General features: G+C 39.8%; 1 protein-coding gene across 22 annotated transcripts in view; it reads left to right on the top strand.

Moving 5' to 3' along the window:
• LOC126852195 (polypyrimidine tract-binding protein 1) overlaps positions 1-16,817 on the top strand; it is a 351,818-nt gene that overhangs the window by 67,885 nt on the left and 267,116 nt on the right. Inside the window, exons 1-2 of one of the 22 annotated variants that reach the window (XM_050596718.1) lie at positions 4,966-5,075; positions 5,325-6,343. The exons of 18 other annotated variants lie outside the window; for them this stretch is intronic. The gene's annotated coding sequence lies outside the window, so the exon portion shown is untranslated. Of the gene's footprint in view, positions 1-4,965; positions 5,076-5,324; positions 6,344-15,313; positions 15,392-15,787; positions 15,806-16,321; positions 16,618-16,817 lie in introns of those variants that run through there. 3 more of the 22 variants (XM_050596717.1, XM_050596719.1, XM_050596720.1) reach the window with 3 other exon arrangements.

Below are 16,817 nucleotides of genomic sequence, written 5' to 3'. Positions count from 1 at the left end.
TCGCGGAAGTGGCGATAGGACCTCTGGCCTCGCGCATCGCCGCGTGTGTGTCATGCTCGATGCCGTATTATTGGAAACTGATTAACCGGTCGTGCATTATTGAAGTGTTCTCGATCTTGATTACGTCGAGCATTGACGAATAGTGGAACACATTTCCGGTGGGCGTCCCACCTGAGATCAAAGTTAATACAAGCTGCCATGGTAACGCTTGCTCCCGTGTATCGTGAATTATTAGGGGCTATCAATAAAATCTTGATCATGCCGAGTACGTGATTATCCGCAATCATGTTTCCGGCGGAATGCCATATGCGTACTGTTTTATATCATTCGTACATTATTACAATGCGCCTAATAATAAATCGTTGCTATCGAGAAAATACATTGAATTAATTGCGATCGATTTTAGAGAATTTCCTCAATTGTATTACGTGAATTTTTCGTGTCACTGATAACGATCGATCATTATCATCGTCGCTCTTACGTTGAAGAGAAAATGAATAAAATAAAAGCTTTAATATGAACTGCTAAAAGAATCTTCTTTCAGAGCTTTCTTTTACATGCATACCAATAAATAATTTATATATAACAATAGTTTGTAAATAAAATCAAGCTAATAGCAGACGCTCGTAAATTATGATAACGCTGTTTCGAGAAAAAAGTTTTCTTTTTTTGCGATAAAGCTCATGATTTCGTCCAATTTTTCGCATTTAGTCATCCTCGAAAACATCATCGACGATCACCACCACGTGATCCCGTCTTTCTCTGCTTCTTTTCCCGCACTTGCGTAGCGTGCACTCGCGCGAGTGCTCGCATATCAAATCGCGCATACGTATCGTGGGATACGAGTGACTCGCCGTTCATCGACCAATATTGTCATGTGGGTAATGAACGGTCGTGCGTTGAATAAACATGGCGGTCGTACTTGAAGCTGCACGCACGCATATGTAAATGACGACATTTGTTCCGGAGGTCATTCGCCGCAGCTTCTTTTTTTCTTCGGATTTCTCAGGCCAGTTTTCGCTTTCACAGAGGTCACAAACACTATTGTCTGGCGCAACGTTTCTTTTTTAAATCGTCGTCGTGACACTGACGTTTCTCGGAGACACACCGTTTACTTTATTTTTTTATTATTAATTTCTCTATATCTTCACTTTATTCTCTTATATATATATATACAAATTATTAACGTATATAACAAGAATATGTATCATGTAGAAAATGTATGAATGTCATTAGAAATTAATATTAATTGATTAATTAATTGATCTTAAAATATATATAAATTAAAGAACTTTTAATTGAAATTTTACTTCTTTAAGTCGCCGTTCTTAAGATTATCACACTTTTTTTACTTTGATCGGTGCTGATATATTGCGGAGAAATTAACATTGTCAAATAAATTTTTCATTTGTTATTATTTCACACGGTTTGTGGACTTTATGGGATATATTCTTGTTCGCCATTTAGGAGTTAGCATTTATTACGTAAAAAGGAAACCGAGGAGCGTCTTTCGGGCGCCAAACGGAGAAAACTCGGAACGGAACTCTATTGATAGAGAGCCAAACGTAGCTTCCTAGGCGTTTCGCCAACGCATTCTGCAAGCATTGGCTCTGGTAATGGTGTATGCGACATTTATGAAGTCGTATACATGGTATTATAGTGGTCTCTGCCCCGACATGTGTAGATTAGACATTTTATGAAACTGCGTCGTCGTTCCGGTACGCGACTGTTTCGAATGTCGATTATTTAAACAGACGAGCCAACGAAGACCAGATGGATTTATCCCGAATTACGATAGAGCTTGAATATTTCGCATTCCTATGTTCTAATAAATAAATCGGCGCTCAAACTCTTTACACTCTGTTGCGCTTTAATTATTATTAGGCGAATTGCGATATGTTGGTAGTGCACTCGTATGAATATTTTCTAATTTTCAGGACATAGGTATTTTCTCGCGACGGTTTTTATTTATCAGCGAGAGAGATAATCGTATAAAGTGTAACTATTGCAATATTTATCGATCATATTTGCTACAAGGAAAAAATTATGATATGTAGAAATAAAATGGGTGGAATTTTATCTGTGCCATTATAATTAATGATAGGTACATTTAAAAAATGCAATTAATTGAAAATAATTTTTTTTAGACTAAGAACTTTGTGTGAATATGTATATGTACATCGCGCGTGATAACTGCAAACAAGAAGATGTGAGGAGAATCGAAAAATTGGCGGCGTCGGCGAAGGTGCATAGGACCGTGTGAAATTCAATAAACGAATCCATTCAGCGCTTATCTCGCGTAAACTTGTAGACCCACCAAGCCGCGCACAATACGGTCCCCTGTTTCTACGGGAGCACATAGATGTCGAGTGCGGCTGTAGTAGTCCAATATGAAGTGCACATATGCGAAGCTGCTTCCTCTATTCGTTCGTAGAAGCGACGGAATGTTCGTTCCGCGATACTGAAGTCAGGGTTCTCAACCTGCGAAAAGGACGAATAAACAAAATTCGAAGATGAATATTGAATTTCCATTTGATCAACGATTCGTTCGTATCATTAAAAATTTGCAGAAAATATCGCAAAAAGATTAAACGCAATTTTATTAGTATCGATTGTATGTAATAAATCTTGGAATAAAAGGTGATACGTATATTGGGAGAACTCTGAGCTGCTGTAGCAAGTAAAGGCAATTATATATATTATAAGAAATTATATTAAATGCAATCGCAATTACATGCCAAATGACCATCCCTGCGAGCGTGCGTGTGCTGCGTAGCTTCCGAGAGCGCGGATGTGGAAGTGCGTGCCAGGGCGATTCGCCGCGATACGCACTATTATCGTTAATGTATGCGGCTCGCGTGTACGCGGAACTTACACGAAGTCGGTTATCAATCATCGTTGAAGGAGGGAATACGTGCCAACAATGCCGAACAACAATGGGTATTCCGTGGGTCTGAACTGCGCATCCACGTTACTCGCTTTCGTCTCGGTTTCCCTCCTATTCACGGCGCAATGTTTTCGATTGTTTTGCAGTGCTTGTTGCATAAGTTTTTTTGCTCGCGGCTCTGCTATGTCACTATTCGCAAACCTATTGAAAATTACGTTTGCATTTTCTCCCTCTTCTTTTCTCTCCGCGCTTTTTATCCCTTTTAGGTGCGCGCTCTCTCGCGTTATTTTTTTGTTTCCCTTATCGCGTTATAAAATTTGTTCAAACGCGAATGGCCGACGAAACACGAGAGATAAAATTTTTGCGCTCGAGACGGGAGAATTTAATTTGCTTTTGCGACCTCGGCGTTAGGAAAAACAATCGTTTGTGGTGCGCTTTCGTTCGTATAATTTCTGCGATCCGAATAAATTCTTTCAAAATAAAGATTATTCTTGAATCTTTATTGTAGGACGAATTAAGATGTTAGAAGAGAGAGAGAGAGAAAGGAAAGGGGAAGAACAAAATTGTTCGAGGAAGTGTTTGGAGCAATTGCGAGGTGCCGATACACAAATCCGATAAGGTTCGCAAATGCTCCTTTTACAAGAGCACGCATTCTAAAAGAGCATGCGATACGTTCTCGTAATCGATATTACCATCTACCACGATTCGCCATTAATGTAATTACGGGCCTCCATCGTAAAGCCAGGCAGACCCCACGTTGATCAAATTTCCAATATTCGAAACATTATACCTTCCGATCGGATTACCGTGTCGCATAGATTTGGAATTACGAATTGTTTCGATAACGAATAGATTCGGCCTACTATCCATATCGGAAATATACATCATCGTTGGTAAAGTTGTCTGAAGAATCGAGCTTTAGAGTCGCATCAAGGGAATCTTTTACACGTGTGTAGAACTGCTATTGTGAATTAACATTTTATTTATCGAGGATATAAAAGTTTTAAATTTCTTTTTTTACGCGCGTCATTATAGATTAAGAGAAAACTATATAGAATTTTTTATGCGTCGGCAAAATTTTAATAATTTCTATTTATTTTTTTTTTTTTAAAGATGAAAAACATGATTTTGATTCTATCACTGCGGAACGTTATGGTAAAGATTTACTGCGGTAAGTTTCTTTGCGTGTACTTTAGAATCTTCATCGAACGAGTCTTGCCACATCATTCCGGTATCGCAAATCCACCGTTTCCTGTTTCCACGCAACGTTGCAACTTTAGTAGTGTAATAATTTTGCAACTGTCACAGGAAACGGTTTATTTGCGAATCTTATCGCATCTTTTATAGTAGTCATAATTTGTCATCCATTTGCAATGTATTATATGCGAATGCAATGCTCGTCTTGTGCACGAATGAAAATCTAAAAGTCATTATGTCTGAGAAACGATTGCGTGCGTGAATGGTATGATGAAATCCTATAATCTTGAGTCTAGATTTGTTGGCGTTCGCGGAATAAGGGAGTAACCGCTGTGGACGTGAGGAATCGCTCGTTAAATTCGCGTCGGCGGGCGAAGGGTAGGGAACGATCGTTCTTCGTCCGCTTTCGCCACACAGTCTGCCCTTCTCGTGCCATTAATTAACACGGACGAATTAATAGCGGTAACGTAACCGCATCTACCGCGCACGCACATTTAAAAGCACGCACGGAACCGCGAGCGTTCGCGCTTTTTCCCGCCACGGGAGATTTATCTGCGAAAAGATGCGGGAGGAAAGAGAATAGCGTAGATTGCGAGTCACGACGATACTTATTTTCGTGAACGCGTATGATGCGATCGATGTAGAAAAATAACGAGTAGGCATTCTATTTTGCGGCTTATTGATTCGCTTAAAAGCACTCGGCGCCTCGTACCCCGTATTTATGCGCTACCCCATATTTTTAGATCGTTGTTCTCATCACTTACATCCGTTTATTTTTCTTTTAACGCGTCGTCGAGGGAAGAGAAAAAAACCGAAGCGTGTAGCGATTTTAAGGTCACGCGATATTATCATATGTGTGTTGCCGTGTATCAGACAGAGTGGTGCGGTCGACTTGAAAGGTCGATACAACATTGGCCGTTTTACGCTTTATCGACACAAATTGCATCGTCATTATCCGTAATGTTATCATTCGCGACAGACTTGACAACTTGTAAGTGCATTTTATATTCCGCGCAGTATAAAAATTTCACATAACGGCTTTTCTTTCTTTACATAGAATATTTTATTTCTACCATGTTCTTGCCGTTATTTTCAATTTTTATTAAGATATCAAATTTGATCGAGGCAAATATTAACTGCTTAAAAAAAAAAAAAAATACGCAATGAAATATATTTTACATATTTTTTTTCATCCTTATTATGTTTTATTACATTTGGTTTAATGACTTCGTTATTAAAGATTTTTACAGATACGTCTGTAGACGCAATCCGAGAGAAGCGAGCTTCCTTCAACCAATAGAGCGTGATATATCGTCCAAGTTTTAATGAAGGGTATCTAATTCCACCATCTGCGCGGGACAAAAATTAAAACTTGCACCTGAAACGTCAGAGGGCGGCTATATAATCGAATTGTCGTAAAAAGTTTCAGCTTTCGCGCGCAACTAGATTTATTTCGCGGAATATCCGCGACTAAGGGAGCGTCGATGATTCAATTTAATATCCGATATCCAATTTAAATCGTAACCGTACATACGGATTAAAGCGAACATATTGCATGCGAGAAATTGCGTTCTCTCTGTGCCCATCGGCGGGAGCACTGTGATTATTTACGGAAGAAAAGGGAGAAAGAATGTAAAAAGCTTGTTATCATTCCCTGCGAGTCTGTGTGATTAATACGCGCCGTAAATGATACGCGTCGCGCTTTTTACAAATATAATCCGGGAATTCTGTGCTTTTCTCGCTTCTCTGAACTTTGCGTCCGTCACGGCTTTCGAAAGTCACTTAAGCGAGCTTAACACTTTGCGAGCTATCGTGTCATTCATCGTGTACATATATTCGCGACATTTAATCGCGAGAGATTAAACCGATGACAGTAATTGTTGAGATACTATCTTCCCTTTTTTTTTTATCAATTTTTTTTCGATGTTTTCTCTGCTGCGAAAATTTTCGAAACGCAACGGATTTTAGTCTCCTCGGCTGTAAACCTTGAGATCTGAACCGTTTGCCCGCTACAGCTTGACTAGTTGTTTATGCGTCTAGGACAAAACGTCAAAATACGCGAAACGTTCCTTGTAGGCGCTATTTGAACGGCGCGAAGTTTTGGCGAAATCGTTATGTCGGTAAGTTAAACAGCCACCGAGGACGAAGCTATCATCGTCGTAGTTTAGGCAGAGTTGGCGACGGGCCCGGTCTTACATTTTCGCTGATAGAGATAGAGATATGCAGGCGGAGGAAGATACAAAATAGTTATAGCAGAGGGTGAGTAGAGTATATATATATCACGCGAGGAAGAGAGAAAGAAACGAAAAGCGAGATGGGGGTGAGGGATTCGAAGCCAGATACTAGAATCATGCTCTCGGTAAGAGACTCTGACATGGCGGCTTAATTAACTCGCTATGCGCGCAGATTAACTCGTCTATGGCAATTAACGTTTCCGTAGTTTCTGCAAAAATAGTTTCTTACAAATGCGCGATTTACGGTAACTCATCCGCTGCATCAATTGTGCCGTGTGACTACTCGGTAGATCATCGCGAATCATCGTCGCACTAAAATGTTAGTGAACGTGAAATTTCGAAATTATTTAAAGCAGATTTGAAACATCGCTGGCGAGAGAGCCGAAGAAATACTAGTCGATTAATATAAATTGGGGCTGATGTCTCTGGTCGACAGAATTAGAAATGACTGAAGTGGTGCCAACCCGTCTTTTTCCTTGAACGTCGTCACCGGCGGTGTCAGATTGTCATTATCTTTCATCTTGAATTATTGTTTTATTAAGACGGTAACGCGGTAACGTATCCGTCAAGATTGCAATTGACATCGCAGACAAAACACCGGTCAGTTTCAGGAAATAGCAGTTAATAATATCGAAGGAAGAATTACGCATATTAAAATATTGATTTTCGCATGTTATAACAATTAAATCTATATATGCATAGGTAAGGAATAAATTTAATTAAAAAACGGCTTATTAAGTAATTTGTCGAATTTTACTTTCTCGTTGCGTCCAATTCTGATGATATTTATCTGCAAGTATTTCATTGTTTCAATTCAACATGATGCCCATAAAAACGATGGAAGAAACAACATACAAAAAGAGTAAAGTGTAAACGAGAGGTCAGACAAGCGGGTCGATTAATTAATCAGGGACAGCAAATGGTATGTGATGTGGAGAAGCGAGACGCGAGAAAGACTGAGGAAGAAAGCAAACGAATGAAAGTGGTGATAATTACAGCAACGTCGCTTTTACAGTTTTTGAGGGCCCGGGAAAATATTTGAAATATGTCAATTAATTAATAAAAAATTAATAGACTTTAAGTATACCATATGTTGCAGAGGATCGTTTCTGAGTAACTTGCATTTGGAATTAGCTCTTAATACTTTTTAAGATAAATATACAAACAATAACTTAATGTTTATAATTAATATAAAATAAATTGCAGAGATTGGAGACAATAAATAATGTTTTAGTTTGAAAGCTAAAGACTCTCTCTCTCTCTCTCTCTCTCTCTCTCTCTCTATCTCTTATGAATTATGTGTTAAATGAAGTGTTCTGAATAATAACAACAAAAATGTAAACATTTCTTATTTCTTATTATTTTGGTGTATAATATAAGAGTATATGTTACGAAAGAATAAAACTCCAGAAAGTTTTAACTCGGTCTTGTAGCTATACATCTTTAACTTAAAATATCTCAGGAATAAAAAAAAAAGAGCGCAGTCTAATTTCAAGCGCGTGTTATTGAAAATTGAATTTTCTCCAACATTTGTCAAAATCAAGATGATGCGTGCTGCGTAGATTTTTGAAAAAGTATTATCAAATAATCATATATAAATAGTGGTCTTGTTTAAAAACAATTAAATATTATTTAATTATTATTAAAAGATTTTACTTTCTTCATAAGCGGCTGATAGATACAAACAAACATAGAAGTATTGAAATTATTAATCGAGATAATAGTTTCAAGAGAATTAATATAAAACAAAACTAATTTTCTATTGTTCATGATGTAATAAAATTTCTAGAAATTGACAACTCCAAGGCACTTTTCCGTTTTCCTCCTTAAAATACGGCACTGTGTTGCAACGATTCGAATCTTCAGTGCCGACGTCCGCGTTCTTGGCGAGCGGGGGAGCGTCATTACTTAATTTAGATTAATTTCAGTTCTCTTGCTTCTGATTCGTCGCTCGTGCAACTCAAGCAAACGCGAGCGTTTCTCGAAAAATTTACGAGACGCTCGGCAACACGCAGTGAGAGTATCATGACGTTTTATTGAGCGATTCGCGACGAATGTTATGATATGTCATTGAACGTCGCGCGAAGATTTTTCGAATGATATCGTTTCAAGCAAATTGTAGAATGTAATGTCGACCGATGAGCATCGGTTTAAAAGCCTTGAAATTTAGTATGCACGCACATCCATTTTCATATATGCCGTATAAAGTATCGATATTTCATCGGCTATAAATATCACCGCGGATCACTCGTCCGTATTGATGACGCTTTAACACGGCAAAATAAAAATACATTCGTAGAAAACGAACGCCTGAAAAAAAAACCTTCAAATGCTAAAACCCTGTCGGAAAAGATACGTACGAATCAAATAATAAAATTTCTAACGTAAAGAACACGCGCTCTAAATTTCGGCTCGCATAACGCCTGCAATTATATGCATCGTAACTTGGTCGTTGTTATTGCGTGATATAGCGGAACGATTTACTTATGACAGACATTGCGGCAAAATACAATCCGTTCCAAGAGTTTAGCAGAAATAAACCTGTCTCTCTCCCAAACAGGAGAGTGGAAAGAAAGGTTGACGATGAAACGGGTAAGGATTATACACGCTATCTTCTTCTACTACACGGCATACCGGTTAGGACAAGTCTCGGATTCAGGTTCACGGTTATCTGATCACCTGATAATCGATAGCGTTGCGTCCAGTCGAGTCGTTTAATCGTTTCGCTTCGATTATCTTCTTCGAAGTGAGTATACAAGTAGATGGATTTCATTGTATTTCAGATTTACTTTCGTTGGAGATAAGCATTTTCGAAAAAATCAATTCAAGCTATGTCTAAAAGATTCTTTATTTAATAAAAATCTGCATTGAATCGCACATCTATAGTAAAAGATATTTCGTCATGTAAAAAATTTGTTTATATTAAATTGAAAAGTTGAGATTTTTTTCAAATATATTTATGAAATGAAATCTTATTGTTCAATAATTAAAGACGCATGGCGTCGCAATAAAATATTTATATCGTTCAGAAATAGGTAATGGCGGCTCTATGCGGTATTTCATTGCGATCTCGCCAAACAGCTGATTGATTTACAACGATCCACTTAAGGTAGACTTTTTGCGAGGCCGGGCATCAAGTTTAATCGTCGGCTCGAGCAAGCATTTCTAGCTGTTCACTCAAGTGATGAACGACATTACTTGTGCCAAGTGTCGCTACATTAAGTTATTCGCGCGATCATAGGTTTTCGTTTTCGTCAAGCTTCGAGACTCCGTCTTGACGAACTTTAAACGAAGATTCTAGATTTATATAAGAGAATCCTCACGTAGCTTTCAAAGTTTTTGCGAGTCTGTAACGCTTATACATTTTACTGATGTTACAGTGCTAGTCGATACTATAAATTCTGGAATATCGAATTCTTTTTAATTTCGAAAATTAAACAAGCCCCATTCGGGGAGGTTACCCGGAACATGGACCAACTTGCGGCGGATTATAAGTCTTTGTCATGACTTTACGACGGCGCGAAAAGGCTTCTTGGTCAAACGGTGGCCGCGATAAATCTTAATTCGCACGTTGAAACGCGACGTTTAGCGTTTCACGCCAGAATGAGATATGGCTCGCTCGCTGTCTCTCCCTTTCGCGCCGCGAATGTTTCGAGATCTGAAACTATGAAATACACCGGAGGAAAATTTCGCAGGAAAGAGAGAGAGCTCGTTTGACCCTTCTCTCTCTCTCTTTTCCTCATGCATGCGACCTCATTTGCGTACTTTATTCCCCGGCGACACCGATGAAAACGCTTTATTTCCTCTGCCGGCTTGCTTGATAGGGTCGAATAGATTCTCAGCCTTGTATTAACTGATAACGATATGAATCACCAGCTACTACCGGCTTCGGTAATACGTGCGGACAATCCAATTGGCCCGAAATGACGCGTTATGCGATTAATGCGCGGCAATATCTAAACATCAAATAATCAGTTTTTGACAAGTTTTGGATCTTTCATATTAACTGTTTTGACAAGTCTTGAGCTAGACGCTCGTGTTATGTCTACGTGTGCGCGGAAGAGATTTAATCTTAAAATACATCTCGGGTACGTTATACACTTCATTTCACTGAACTCTGTGCATCTATGTAAATATTCAGCGCAAATAATATGCCGAGGAATATTTGCGTTGAATGTTTATTTGTTCGAGATCTGTAAGTCGTTTTATTTTTGTTCCGGAAATGAAAGCAGCAGGACAATTTCGACCTTGAGTACATAACGTGATTATCGTGGGTGGTTCGATAAAATAGTGGGTAATTTGAAATAATCGTACTGTGCCATTAAAAAGATTAAATTATAGTCGCTTTCTTTCTAAACGATCACGACAGTGATCTAAAACAAACATTCTAATTTACTTGTCATTCGATGGAGCCGTGTTTAGCCTTGAAGGCGCAATAATCACCAAGGTGTTATCGATTACAGCAAGAAACGAATATATTAAATCAATCGACTACATAATAAATATAAAAAGGCACGATCTCCTCCGATGATCCTCCGATGATGTCTCCTCCGAGACATAAATAAAACATTAATAATCATATATTAATAATCAATAGACAATAGGTTCATATTCAGATACGACAAGATAAATGTGCTAATTTATAAAACATGAGCTTAAATGGCAGGAAAAATAAATTTTATATACTTTGAATATATAAAACTATAAAGATCTTTTGCGTATGTAAATTTCTTGACTCATTTTTTACATCAAATTAAAACGCATTAACGAAATTCATTACTCGATATTGGTACAATCAAATATATGCGAACGACTGTGATCTTATACAACCGCGTATAATTCGAGGTATTCGAAATCTCTTCTCCAAGCTCAAGTTTACAACCAGCTAACTTTATCAGGATAAACCCGCGGCCTATAAAACATCCCAGTCTCTGTTTCGTGATCCGTTTCGTTATCCTGCATTCTCGATGATGAATCTACTCCGAACCGAGAGCGGGCCCAAACAAGGAAGCTATAAGCTGCGCCCTTCCCGGTCTTTGGACAGAAAGGGAAGATATCCCTCGCGAAATGGAAAGTAACGATCTCTGTTCCTGTCCCAGGAGGAAACGGCAAACTCACCCGTCCCTGCTGCGGTATCCTCGAGCCTATATTTTTTAAGCGTGGTCCCAAGAGAGGTCTGTTCCTCTCCTATTCCCCTACGCCACACCCGTACGTGCCACGCACGTGAAACACGTACACAAAATCGTCTGTGTAAGCGCGAATGTGCAATCGCTCAGATGGTTCTCGCGTTCTTTGTGCCAATAGGAACTTGTAGGTACGTTTTCCCCTTCCCCCCTCCCCCCATGCAAATATGCAGGGACGCATCGACGATCCCGGTGGCGTTCCTTTGTCCAGTCTTTCCAGTCACGTATAGTGTTACCTTTATATCGTATTACTCCGGATGATATCTATGTTTAGAGAAAGCTTCATTAACTTATCTCAAAGTTATTTGCTTTTCGATGCAACTGATATGTTTTAATTTGTATTTGAGGTTGTATAAAGAGACAGCTTTGTTCAATCTGTGATCGACCTTTAATTAGGGAGGATTAAAATAAAGCATTAAAATAAGGATTTAAAATAAACGATTAAAATAAGGAGTTAAATAAAAGTTGAAATTAGTTTCACAACTGAAAACGAGTTTTAATATCACGTGACGATATTTTAAGTACTGAATCATACAAACAATCGTGTTTGAAAAGTCTCGTACTGGCCCGAGTATATTTAGATTTTTCAAAGACAAATGACTTTTATTTATTTCATTGATTTCTTAATTCTTTCCTTCTCTCTTGGATGTTTAAACGGAAACGTATGTAATCTCACGTATGTAAACGCGACTTACAATATACTTACGTGGCTGCAACTGACTAATACGACTATTTATAAATAAGCGTGCGTAGTGCTATAAGTAATTTTCTGACCAATCGATAGGAAAACGTTATCCGACGTAATCGAATTTACGTAATCCTTACAAAGGTGTGCTTAATACGCTTTAAGCCATCCGGGGTATCATCGCGCATTGCATAACGACAACATCACGGGATTTCGCGCATAATGAACGAATTTCACTGATTAGCTGCTTGATACGTGATACGCCGCTTGCTTCTCGTAATTTAGCAAGGACGATTTCGTCGTCGAGTCTCATTCATTGCGCTCCCAATGATTTGCTTTCTATCTCGCACGTGTGCGCCACGTCGTGCGTGCTAACCCTTCCAGAATTGCAATGTAATCGTAATACATATATGTTTATAGCTTTCACATTTCAGAAGTTAATTCTGATGTGTATCTATCGACGCAATGTAATCAATCAAAATGTTTGATTCTGGAATCAAAAGCAGAAACAATATCTTATATAACAGGATGTAAATTGTATGCATTTGTACGATAAATAAATTGTGCAAAAATTATTAATAAAAATAAAAATATAAAAAATATAGATAAATAAAGTATGACATTTATAAATAATTAATAAACTCAAAAAATAATTATTTTATATTCAATCTATGAAAAGGAAAGCATATGTATCTTTTTCTTTTCTAAAATACTCAGTATTAAATTCTGAAACTAATTCAATTTCATTTTTAATAAAATTATAACTTTTTATGATTAATAAAATTGTAGCTTTTTATGATTCATTGTTCAACTAAAATCCTAATAAGAAATAATAAATAAAGATTGTAATTATTAAGAATTGTACAAATATTCTCTCTCTTTGTTGCAAAAGAATTATATATATATATATATATATATATATATATATATATATATATATTTTGTTATAATAAAAATAAATCAAAATAAAAGCGAGTAATAATATCTGGTAAATATGGGAATAAATGAAAATAAAATGAATATTTTTCAATTGGATGAATGAAAATGAAAAATAATTTTTATTGCATTGAAATTTTACAGAAGGATTATGCTTTATAAATTTTAGACAAACAGATCGATACCTTATATATTCTATAGTACAACATATTTGCTTGCGATATCCTGCGACATAGACATAGATGTACAATTTACTTATTTAGAATATCGAATGTTTTCAATACACATATGTACCGCGCGTATATACAACACACCCCAGATACATCAAGTGTTAAAAAGATTATCTCTTCTCAATCATTTATAAATCTAATCTTTATTTCCGAGCGGATTCTGAAGAATGACATCTAATAGAGGCATCGGTCTAAATTAACTATCTCTCTCCCGGGACTCGAGTTCTTAAAAATACGCAGTTTGTGACTAAAAATATCCCCCTCCACCCCGGACGAAATTGAACGTGAAACAGGGCATTTGGCCTATATCGAGTAACACATATCTCGCGTCATAAAAAAAAAATATTCATGGTATATTCAAAAGGTAAAATGCAATCCGGTTTCCGTGCGCACGGACGTGCCTCCCTTCTCCCCTCTCCCTCCCTTCTCCCCTCTCCCTCCCTTCCTCGTCAAGCGGGGAGAGAACCTTTGCCGTCTGAGAAAGCCTTTATACGCATGGATCGCAGACGGTCGAGGGCCCTCTTCTGTATTTTCCCCTTCTGCAGGCCCGGCTCTCTTTCCTTCACACAACTACTATTCGACACAAAGCGTGTCGGTCTCTCTATCGCGGCCACGATGCGCAAGGTCTCCCGTTCGTTTCCCCGGACTCCGTGTCCCTCTGTCCCGTCCTCCGCTGCCTTCTCTTTCACCCTCTACCTTCATCCCTCTCGTCGCTTGTTCAAGGCGTCCTCGTTCCACCGACTCATTCCTTCCTCGGGGCCCATATCCCTCTCTCTTTCCCCTGCTCCTTCTCTCACCTTGCCGAGCTGTATTCTTTTCATCCGTGTGATCGTCCTGCGTGTGTATATACCGGGTGAACCGTAGAGTATAAAGAGGATTCTTCTGCTCGCTCTTTGTTCATGCATGACGAATAGCAGCAGAGAGTAGAAGTACCAAGGAACGAGATCCGTGAGCCCAATCGATACTGTTATAAGTGGGAATGAAATAATTTTGGAAAGAATCTTGTGATGGAAAATTATGAGTCTGTCATTTTTAAACATTCTTTTTTATAAAATACCATGAATATAAAAGGTTGAATAGATGAATGATATAAAAGAATTGTTCAAATTTTATGATGAATATAATTTATATGCGATTTAAATTAAATTTTATTAATAGTATTTTATTAATATTCTTTAAATATTAATAGCTGCCTTTGTACGAGATACGACAAAAGCAATTTTCATTTTATACGTTTTGCCTTTGAATAATAAAAATTGCACGAAATGATTCTTTCTGGGTTACTCTCAGTTGTCATGAATGACGCATTGAACAATCATAATTTTCATTGGATATACCGACTATTTTTCGAACGATAGAGAATATTACTCGCGCTGAAATAAAATCGAAATTTGGATTATGCAAATACAAACAGGATCCGCATTATGCAAATACAGTCAACATGTGTACTATGCAAACTCGTATTATGTAAATGTTCTCGGCAGAACATTTATTTCCACTTTCCTACGGGAGCATTCTCTACACGAATTTACACTTTATATAGCGCAGCATCGCGGGATTATTTACCAAATGTTTGGACGAATTAAGCTGCAACAGGCGTTTACAGGCGTTAATGCATTACGCGTTGCACATTGCAAAATCGCTCCACGAGGGAGGACCGCAAGGGTGAATAGCGTGTAATCGCCGAATATCACGGACACCCCGTATACACCCTGACGCGCCTCCTACGTCGCTGCTTCCAACACATCGGTGACGACGAACGGCGGCGGCGATACATCGAATTTCAAAGGAGCGAGAGAGACGTCACCGGCAGCGCCGAGCGTGCGAGAGAGATGACAAATCGAGTCGAGTCGGCTGTTGCCGGCTGTGCGGTCCCCCCCCCTCCCCTCCCCTTTCCTCCAAGCATCTCGCCGAAGCCTACGTTCCCCCTCTACCGCTCGGAGCGTCAGTCGCCCCGCGTCCCTCTACCGGGTCGGAACGTTGTGCTGTTTCCCGCTCGTCGCCCCGCGCCGCACCTAACCTTCGTGCTCTCGACTACGGTAAGCTCTCTTTCTCTCTCTCTCTCTCTTTCTCTCTACCTGTGCGTCCCTCTTCCCTTGCATGTCGTGCCTAACCTTCTCCCCACGAAGCCGCGCCGTTCGTCTCGAACGCGCCCCCTTGCCTCTCACCGCCCGTTCCCCTGGCATCCACGATATTCGTGTGTAGCGAAGTTTCAGCCTCTCTCTGTCTCCGCTCGTGGCGTGCCTATGATTTTTAAGCGGATCTATTGCGTGAAGTTACCGCGGTTTTCGAGCTTCGAAGTTGTCATATCTACGTATAGCGAACCGGCACGGTGCGCCGCGGCGTGTTTCTCTTCCCCCTACTCTGTTTTTTTTTTTTTTTGTTTTGTTTGCTCTTCTTTCGAACTATATGTTGTCTTTGTCTGCGCTTCGCACTTATCTACCTACGTGACGGTATGTATGTGTGTGTACGTGTGCGCGCCTCTCCTGTTTGATTTTTTTTCTTTGTTCGTCTCATTCTCACGCCCTCTTGCTTCCTCCGTGAGTGTTGTCTCTCCCTCTTCTCTCTCTCTCTCTCTCTCTTTCTTTCATTCGTCCGGTGTTTACCCCCGGCAAAATGGACGATCGGTTAGTGCATGAACGGCGTACAACGTGACGCGATCGTACTCTTACACAGTCGGTGTATATACTCCTCGTGTGGGAGAGAGAATCGAAGTGAGAGGGGCTGACGGATAGAGAGAGACGGCTGCCGCGCGTAGCTCGTAGGGAAAGGCGGTGAGAGGAAGGAGAGCAGTAGCTAGCCGGTGGTGCGTCGTTGTGTCGTGCGCTTCCTAACCTCCAAAACGACTTCTCGCGACAATCGACGCGTATAATAAGCGACGCCTTCCATCTCGACGCGCGCGCGTGTCTGTGCCCGTCTTACCCATCTTACTCGTGACATCTTCGATTTATAACGAACGTGATCCGCAGTCATTGTCGTTGCCGTCGCTGCCCGTCGTCATCGTCGTTGTCGCCACGATTTGTGCAACGATTTCTCGCGTGTGTGAATCTTTCGCGTCGCTTTTCGGCGCGACGAGAGAACGGAATTCCGAGACGAAAAACCTGGTGAAAGAGGAGAGCGAAAGAGAGTTTTTTTTCGTGTTCGAGGTCTATTGTCTGTGCCGCGATTTGTGAGTGAGACGAAAAGGAGCCAAAGGGAGATATTCCATTGGAGATTTTCCTGGACATCGCCGTCGTCGTCGCCTGAGGAGCCTACCGTAGACACGGTTAGTACAATTAGCGAATAGAGAAGCTTCTTGACCAGCGTTTCCGCTCGGCCGGCCAACTTTCACGTTGTCGGAATAGGAATCGTTTTCGACATGCGGTGCGGTGCGACCGCACGCGGTGCGCGCGGACCCGCTGCGCGCGCTCCAAGATCGCGCGGATTTCTCCCCCTGTTTCTCTCTCTCTCTCCTCGTGAACGTGC

Source organism: Cataglyphis hispanica, chromosome 10 (assembly GCF_021464435.1).
Source record: "Cataglyphis hispanica isolate Lineage 1 chromosome 10, ULB_Chis1_1.0, whole genome shotgun sequence".
Lineage (NCBI taxonomy): Eukaryota > Metazoa > Arthropoda > Insecta > Hymenoptera > Formicidae > Cataglyphis > Cataglyphis hispanica.
The sequence above is the reverse complement of the archived record's forward strand: the minus strand, read 5'-3'. Positions and strand labels throughout refer to the sequence as shown.